Source organism: Sciurus carolinensis, unplaced genomic scaffold, assembly GCF_902686445.1.
Source record: "Sciurus carolinensis unplaced genomic scaffold, mSciCar1.2, whole genome shotgun sequence".
In the NCBI taxonomy this organism is placed as follows: Eukaryota; Metazoa; Chordata; class Mammalia; order Rodentia; family Sciuridae; genus Sciurus; species Sciurus carolinensis.
In genome coordinates, this window is record NW_025920141.1 from 2,359,825 (window position 1) to 2,368,349 (window position 8,525).

Genomic DNA, 8,525 nt, shown 5'->3' on the forward strand with positions numbered 1-8,525 from the left:
GGCACACAAGACCTTCTTCTATCCCCATCCTGCCTGTGATACATGACTCCTTGATTATGACTGCTCCAGAACAGAGGATGTAGGTCAGGATAAAAACATTCAAATGGATTTTATGCATTCAACTTCTTAAAAGTAAGTAAATTTAAAGGCAAAATTTAAGAAGGGCACAGTCTCAGAACTGAGGACAGAACTTTTAATCAGACACATTTTACTTAAGAAAAACCTATCACATCATTCGTGCTGCTCTCAGAAATGTGTGTTTCATGACTCACATCATTGTGGCTGTGTGGATTATTAGAATATTGAAATATTTCCATACTGAATTCTGAGGAGTCCTGAGTAGCCCCCTGCTGTCATCCTGTCCCTGCTTCTCCTCTCACAATTGGGCTGTCATAACAAAGCACCCTGACAGATTTGCTTGAACAACAGAATTTTATTGTTTCACAGTTCTGAGGATTTTAAGGCTGACAATTCAGATGTCATTAGGAAGTGTTCTGAAAGTTCTCTCCCTGGATTGTGTATGCTGTCTTCTCCTATGTCCTCACATGGTTCTTCCTAGTGTACCTTTCTCCTAATCTCCTTTTTTTTTCATGTGTATTATATATAGAGTGAGTATATATATAGTCACATATTGGTTGTATAAATTAATGGGTTTCTTTGTGTCTATTCCATACATGCATGTATCATGCATGTCTTTTAATTTTGGTTTCAAGAATTGAACTGAGGGAAAATGGATCACTGAGTCCCACTCCCAACCCTATTCTGTATTTTTCTGAGAAGGGTCTCACAGAGAAGCTTAGGGCATTGCTTTTCCTGAGGTTGGCTTTGAACATGTGATCCTTCAGTTTCAACCTCCTGAGTCACTGATGTTATAGGTATGCACCACTGTGCCCAGATTAAAATTTCAAAGAAATGTAACAACATACCAGAAGGGGAAAACAATGCAGAGGGGCAAGTTTTTAGCAATATATGCCTAAACAAAAATAATTAAAATCAACAATATCATGATTCATCATAATATCTTACAAAAACAAGAACAAACCAATTCCAAAATTTTTGGAAGGAACAAAGTAGTAAAATTCAGAGAAAAAAATAAATAAATTAGAGAAAAAAAAAAAGAATAATGCAACCCTGATACCAAAACCAGATATAGACATGTCAAGGAAAGAAAATTTCAGACCAATATCCTAAATCAACATAGATGCAAACATTCTTAGCAATTTTAGCAAATTGCATGCAAAACCATATTGAAAAGATAGTGCACCATGATCAAGTGGGTTTTATCCCAGGGATACAAGGTGGGGTCAACATCCAGAAAAAATAAATGTAATTTACTGCATCAAAAGACTTAAAGTTAAGAATCATATGATTATTTCAATAGATGCAGAAAAAGTATTTGAAAAAATACAGCACCATTTATGCTCAAATCACTAGAAAAAATAGTGATAGTAGGAACTCAACATTGTAATGGCTATTGATACTAAGCCCATGGCCAACATCATTCTAAATGGAAAAAAACTGAAAACATTACCCCTAAAAACTGGAAAAAGGCAGGAATTCCCTCTTTTGCCACTTCTATTCAACACTGTCCTTGATATTCTAACCAGAGCAATTAGACAGACCAAAGAATTTAAAGGGATACAAAGAGGAAAAGAAGAACTCAAACTATACCTATTTGCTGATGACATGATTCTATATTTAGAGGAGCTGAAAATTTCCACCAGAAAATTTCTAGAACTCATAAATGAATTCAGTAAAGTAGCAGGATTTAAAATAAATTCTCTTAAATCTAAAGCATTTTTTATTCATATGTGAAGAATCCACTGAAAGAGAAATTAGGAAAACTACCCCATTCACATTAACCTCAAAAAAAAAAAAAACTTAGGAATCAATCTAACAGAAGAGGTAAAGAACTCTACAATGAGAATGAGAGAACACTAAAAAAACAAATTAAAGAAAACTGTAGAAGATGAAAAGATCTCCCATATCCTTGGATAGGCAGAATTAATATTGTCAAAATGGCCATACTACCAAAAGTACTATAAAATTTCAATGCAATTCCAATTAAAATTCCAATGATGTAACTCATACAAATAGAGCAAGCAATCATGAAATTCATTTGGAAGAATAAGAGACCCAGAATACCTAAAGAAATCCTTAGCAGGAAGAGTGAAGAGGGGGCTATCACAATACCAGACCTTCAACGATTCTACATAGCAATAGAAAATAAAACAGCATGGTACTGGCACCAAAATAGGTGGATCAGAGGCACAGAATAGAGGACACAGAGACAAACCCATATAAATACACTTCTCATACTATATAAAGGTGCCAAAAACATACAATGGAGAAAAGATAGCCTCTTCAACAAATGGTGCTGGGTAAACTGGAAATCCATATGCCGGGAAATGAAAATAAAATCTGATCTCTCACCCTGCACAAAACTCAAATCAAAAAGGATTGAGGACCTTGTATTCAGACCAGAGATTCTGCAGCTTATAGAAGAAAAGTTAGGTCCAAATCTGCATCATGATGACTTAGGACCAGACTTCCTTAAAATGACTTCCAAAGCATAAGAAATGAAAGCAGAAATCAATAATTGGGATAGATTCACATTAAAAAGTCTTTTCTCAGGAAAGGCAATGATCAACAATGTGAGGAGAGAGCCTCCAGAGTGGGAGAAAATCTTTGCAACACATACTTCAGATAGAGCACTAATCTTATTTTTTTACTTTTTTTTTAACACTAATCTTTACCATCTATAAAGAACACAAAACTTTACACAAATACAAAAAAAAAAAAAACAATCAATATATGGGCCAAGGAAATGAGTAGACACTTCACAGAAGAAGATCTATAAGTAAAAACAGATATATGAAAGAATGTTCAACATCTCTAGTAATAAGAGAAATGCAAATCAAAACTACTCTAAGATTCCATCTCACCCCAATTAGAATGGCGATCATCAACAATACAAGCAACAATAGGTTTTGGTGAGGATATGGGGGAAAAGTACACTAATACATTGATAATCAAGTTGAAAATTAGTGCTGCCACTCTGGAAAGCTGTATGGAGAGTCCTTAGAGAGTTTGGAAATGGAACCAACATTTGACCAAGCTATCCCACTCCATGGTCAATACTCGAAGGACTTAAAATCAGCATACTACACAGATACAGCCACAACAATGTTAATAGCTGCTAATTCACAATCAATAGATTTGGCAACCAATGTAGATGCCCTTCAGTTGATGAATGGAATAAGAAACTGTGTTATACATATACAATGGAATATTACTCAACCATAAGGAAAAATAAAATTATGGCATTAGCAGGTAAATGTATGCAGTTGGGGAATATCAGAGGAAAAATCAGGGTGGGAGGGGGTGGAAAAAGGAAAAAGAACCGAATGAGACAAATGTCATTTCCATATGTACATGTATGATTACACAAATGGTGCAGCTCTACTTCATGTACAGAGAAACAACAGTTGTGCTCCATTTGTGTACAATGAATCAAAATTAAAATTTTAAAAATCACAAAAAATAAAATAAAGACTAATAGAAAACATCCAAAAAACAAAGAGTTGGATGTGTTTTTTTATCCCCATTTATTTATTTTTTTTAAATTTATTTTTATTATAAACAAATGGGATACATCTTGTTTCTCTGGTTGTACATGAAGTAAAGGCGTACCATTTGTGTAAACATACATTGACATAGGGTAATGGTGCTTGATTCATTCTGTTATTTTTCCTTCCTCCCCACCCCTCTCACCCCTTTTTACCTCTATACAGTCCCATTTTTTGCCCCCATCCCACCCCCCATTATGTGTCATCATCCGTGTATGAACGAGATCATTTGTCCTTTGTTTTTTGTGAGATTGGCTTATCTCACTTAGCATGATGTTCTCCAATTTCATCCATTTGCCTGCAAATGCCATAATTTTATTATTCTTTATTGAGTAATATTCCATTGTATATCTATACCACAGTTTCTTTATCCATTGATCAATTGAAAGACATCTAGGTTGGTTCCACAATCTGGCTATTGTGAATTGAGCAGTTATGAACATTGATGTGGCTGTATCACTGTAGTATGCTGATTTTAAGTCCTTTGGGTATAGGCCAACGAGTGGGATAGCTGGGTCAAATGGTGGGTCCATTCCAAGCTTTCTGAGGAATCTCCATACTGCTTTCCAGAGTGGCAGCACTAATTTGCAACCCCACCAGGAATATATGAGTGTACCTTTTCTCCACATCCTCACCAACACCTATTGATGCTTATATTGTTGATGATCGCCATTCTAATTGGGGTGAGATGGGATCTTAGGGTAGTTTTGATTTGCATTTCTCTTATTACTAGAGATGTTGAACATGTTTTCAAATATCTGTTGATTACTTGTACATCTTCTTCTGTGAAGTGTCTGTTCATTTCCTTAGCCCATTTTTTATTGGATTATTTGTATCACTTTGTAGATTTTTTTGAGTTCTTTAAATATTCTGGAAATCAGTGCTCTATATGAAGTGTGAGTGACAAAGATTTTCTCCCACTCTGTACTCTCTCTCTTCACATTGCTAATAGTTTCCTTTGCTGAGAGAAAGCTATTTAGTTTGAATCTATCCCAGTTGTTGATTCTTGCTTTTATTTCTTGTGCTATGGGAGTCCTGTTAAGTAAGTTTGATCCTAAGCCGACATGTTGAAGATTTGAACCTACTTTTTTTTTCTATAAAATGAAGTGTCTCTGGTCTGTTTCTGATGTCTTTGATCCACATTGAATTGAGTTTTGTGCAGGGGTGAGAGATAGGGGCTTAGTTTCATTCTGATGCATATGGATTTCCAGTTTTCCCAGCAACTTGGTGAAGAGTCTATATTTTCTCCATTGCATATTTTTGGCACCTTTGTCTAGTATAAGAAAATTGTATTTATTTGGGTGTGTGTCCTTTTCCTCGATTCTGTGCCATTGCTCTACCACTCTATTTTGGTACCAATACCATGCCATTTTGTTAGTATTGCTTTGTTGTACAGTTGCATTTCTGGTATTGCAATACCTCCTGCTTCACTCTTCCTGCTTTAGCTATTCTGGGTTGACTATTCTTCCAAATGAATTTCATGATTGCTTGCTCTATTTATGTAAGGAACATCATTGGGATTTTAATTGGAATTGCATTGAATCTGTATAGCACATTTGGTAGTATGGCCATTTTGACAATATTAATTCTGCCTATTCAAGAACATGGGAGATCTTTCCATCTTCTAAGGTTTTCTTTATTTTCTTTCATTAGTGTTCTGTAGTTCTCATTGTAGAGGTCACCTCTTTTGTTAGATTGATTCCCAAGTATTTTATTTTTTCAAGGCTATTGTGAATGAGGTAGTTTCCCTATCTTCTCTTTCAGAATTTCATCACTTATGTATAAAAATGCATTCAATTTATGAGCATTGATTTTGTAACCTGAAACTTTACTGAATTCACTTATGAGTTCTCAAAGCTTTCTGGTGGAATTACTGGTTCCAATAAATATATAATCATGTCATCTGCAAATAGGAATAGTTTGAGTTTTCTTTCCTATTCATATCCCTTTAATTTCCTTGGTCTGTCTAATTGCTCTGGCTAGAGTTTCAAGGACATTGTTGAATAGAACTGGTGAAAGAGGGCATCATTAGCTTGTTCCAGGTTTTAGGGGGAATGATTTCAGTTTTTCACCATTTAGAAAGACATTGGTCTTGGGCTTAGCATAGATGGCCTTTACTATGTTAAGGAATGTTCCCATATCCCTATTTTTTCTAGTGTTTTGAGCATGAATGGGTGCTGTGTTTTATCAAATGCTTTTTCTGCATCTATCAAAATAATCATGTAATTCTTAACTTTAGGTCTGTTGACATGGTGAATTACATTTATTGATGTCTGGATGTTGAACCAACCTTGTATCACTGGGAGAAAACCCACTACAGACTTTTTGCATTGATGTTGATTAAGGATATGGGTCTGAAATTTTCTTTCCTCAATGTGTCTCTGTTTGGTTTAGGTATCAGGGTACTATTGACTTTATAGAATGAGTTTGGGAAGGTCCCCTCCTCTTTTGTTTCATGGAATACTTTGAGGAGTATTGGAATGAGCTCTTCTTTAAAGGTTTTGTAGAACTCGACTGAGAACCCATCTGGTCCTGGACTTTTATTTGTTGGTAGGCTTTGGATGACTTCTTCTATTTCATTATTTGAAATTGATCAATTTTAATTGTGCAAGTCCTCCTGGTTCAGTTTAGGTAATTCATATGTCTCTAGAAACCTGTTGATGTCTTCGAGATTTTCTGTTTTTTGGAGTATGGATTTTCAAAATACCTTCTAATTATGTTTTGTATTTCACTCATGTCTGTTGTGATATTTCCTTCTTCATTCTGAATTTTCATAATTTGAGTTTTCTATCTCCTTCTCTTTGTTAGTGTGGTTAAGGGTTTATCAAGTTTGTTTATTTTTTCAAAGAACCAACCATTTGGTCAATTTTTTCAATTGTTTTTTTTTTTTTGAATTTCATTGATTTCACCTCTGATTTTAACTATTTCCTGTCTTTTACTACTTTTGGTGTTGCTCTCTTATTTTTCCAGGGCTTTGAGCTGTAGTGTTAATATTTTTTTGACTTTTTCATCTTTTATTGAATGCACTCCATGAAATAAATTTTCCTCTAATTACTGCTTTCATAGTGTCCCAGAGATTTTGATATGATGTCTTTGTCCTCATTTACTTCTCAGAATTTTTTTATTTCCCTCCTGATGTCTTCTGTTATCTATTTATGATAAAATAATATATTATTTGATCTCAAGGTGTTGGAGTAGTTTCTGTTTTTTATTGTCATTTATTTATAATTTCAATCCATTATGATCTGATAGAATACAAGGTAGTGACTCTATCTTCTTGTATTTGCTAACAGTAGCTTTGTGACATAAAATATGATCTAATTTTCAGAAGGATCCATGTGCTGCTGAGAAGAATGTTTATTCGCTCTTTGTTGGATGGTATATTCAATATATATGTACATTAAGTCTAAATTATTGATTGTGTTATTGATATCTATGGTTTCTTTGTTCAATTTCTGTTTGGAAGATATATGTAGTGGTGAGAGAGGTGTGTTAAAATTGCCTAGTATTATTGTGTTGTGGCCTATTTGATTTCTGGAATTTAGAAGGATTTGTTTGACATACATGGATGAGCCAATATTTGGGACATAGATATTTATGATTGTTCTGTCTTGCTGATTTATGCTTCCCTTAAGCAGTATAAATATCTTTTGTTATCCTTTCTGACTAACTTTGGCCTGAAGTCCACATTATCTGATATGAGGATGGATACTCCGGCATTTTTGCTGTGTCCATGTGCATGGTATGTTTTTTCCCATTCTTTCACCTTTAGTCTGTGGGTATCTCTTTCTATGAAATGAATCTCTTGCAGGCAGCATATTGTTGGATCTTTCTTTTTAATCCAATCTGCCAGTCTATGTCTTTAGATTGATGACTTCAGGCCATTAACATTCAGGGTTATTATTGAGATATGATTTATAATCCCAGTCATTTAGCTCATTTTTTTGACATGACTTTGTTTCTCCTTTATTTGGCTATTCCTTTAGGATAGTTCCTCCCTTTGCTGATTTGCATCATTGTTTTTTATCTCTTCCTCATGGAATATTTTGCTGAGAATATTCTGTAATCCCAGCTTTCTTTGTGTATATTCTTTTACCTTTTGTTTATCATGGAAGGAATTTATTTTGTTGGCAAATCTGAAAGTAAGTTTTGCTGGGTATAAGATTCTTGGTTGGCATGGGTTTTCTTTTAGGGCTTGATAAATGTAGTTCCAGGCCCTTCCAAATTTAGGTTCTGGATTGAAAAATCTGCTGATATCCGTATTGATTTCCCCCTGAATGCAATATGATTCTTTTCTCTCACAGCCTTTAAAATTCTGTCTTTATTTTGTATGTTAGGTATTTTCATTATAGTGTGCTTTGGTGTGCGCCTTTTGTAATTTTGTATATTTTGAGTCCTATAAGCCTCTCACTTGATTTTCCATTTCATTCTTCATATTAGGGAAATTTTCTAATATTATTTTATTGAATAGATTGTTCATTCCTTTTGTTTGTTTCTTTAAGCCTTCCTCAATACAAGTAATTCTTAAATTTGGACTTTTCATGATATCCCATAATTCTTGTAGATTCTGTTCATGATTTCTTACCATCGTCTTTGTTCAGTCAACTTTGTTTCAAGATTAAATACTTTGTCTTCATTGTCTGAGGTTCTGTGTTCCAGTTGTTCTATGCTATTGGTTATGCTTTCTATGGAGTTTTTAATTTGGTTTATTGTTTCCTTCACTTCAAGGATTTCTGTTTGTTTGTTTTTTTTTCAGTATCTCTAACTCTTTATTGAAATAATATTTTGCTTCCCATATTTGCTCTTTTAACTTCAATTGGTGTGATCATTCAATGCCTGCATTAGCTCTTTATCTCATCATTCAATGCCTGCATTTGCTCTTTCATGTCCTTGTTT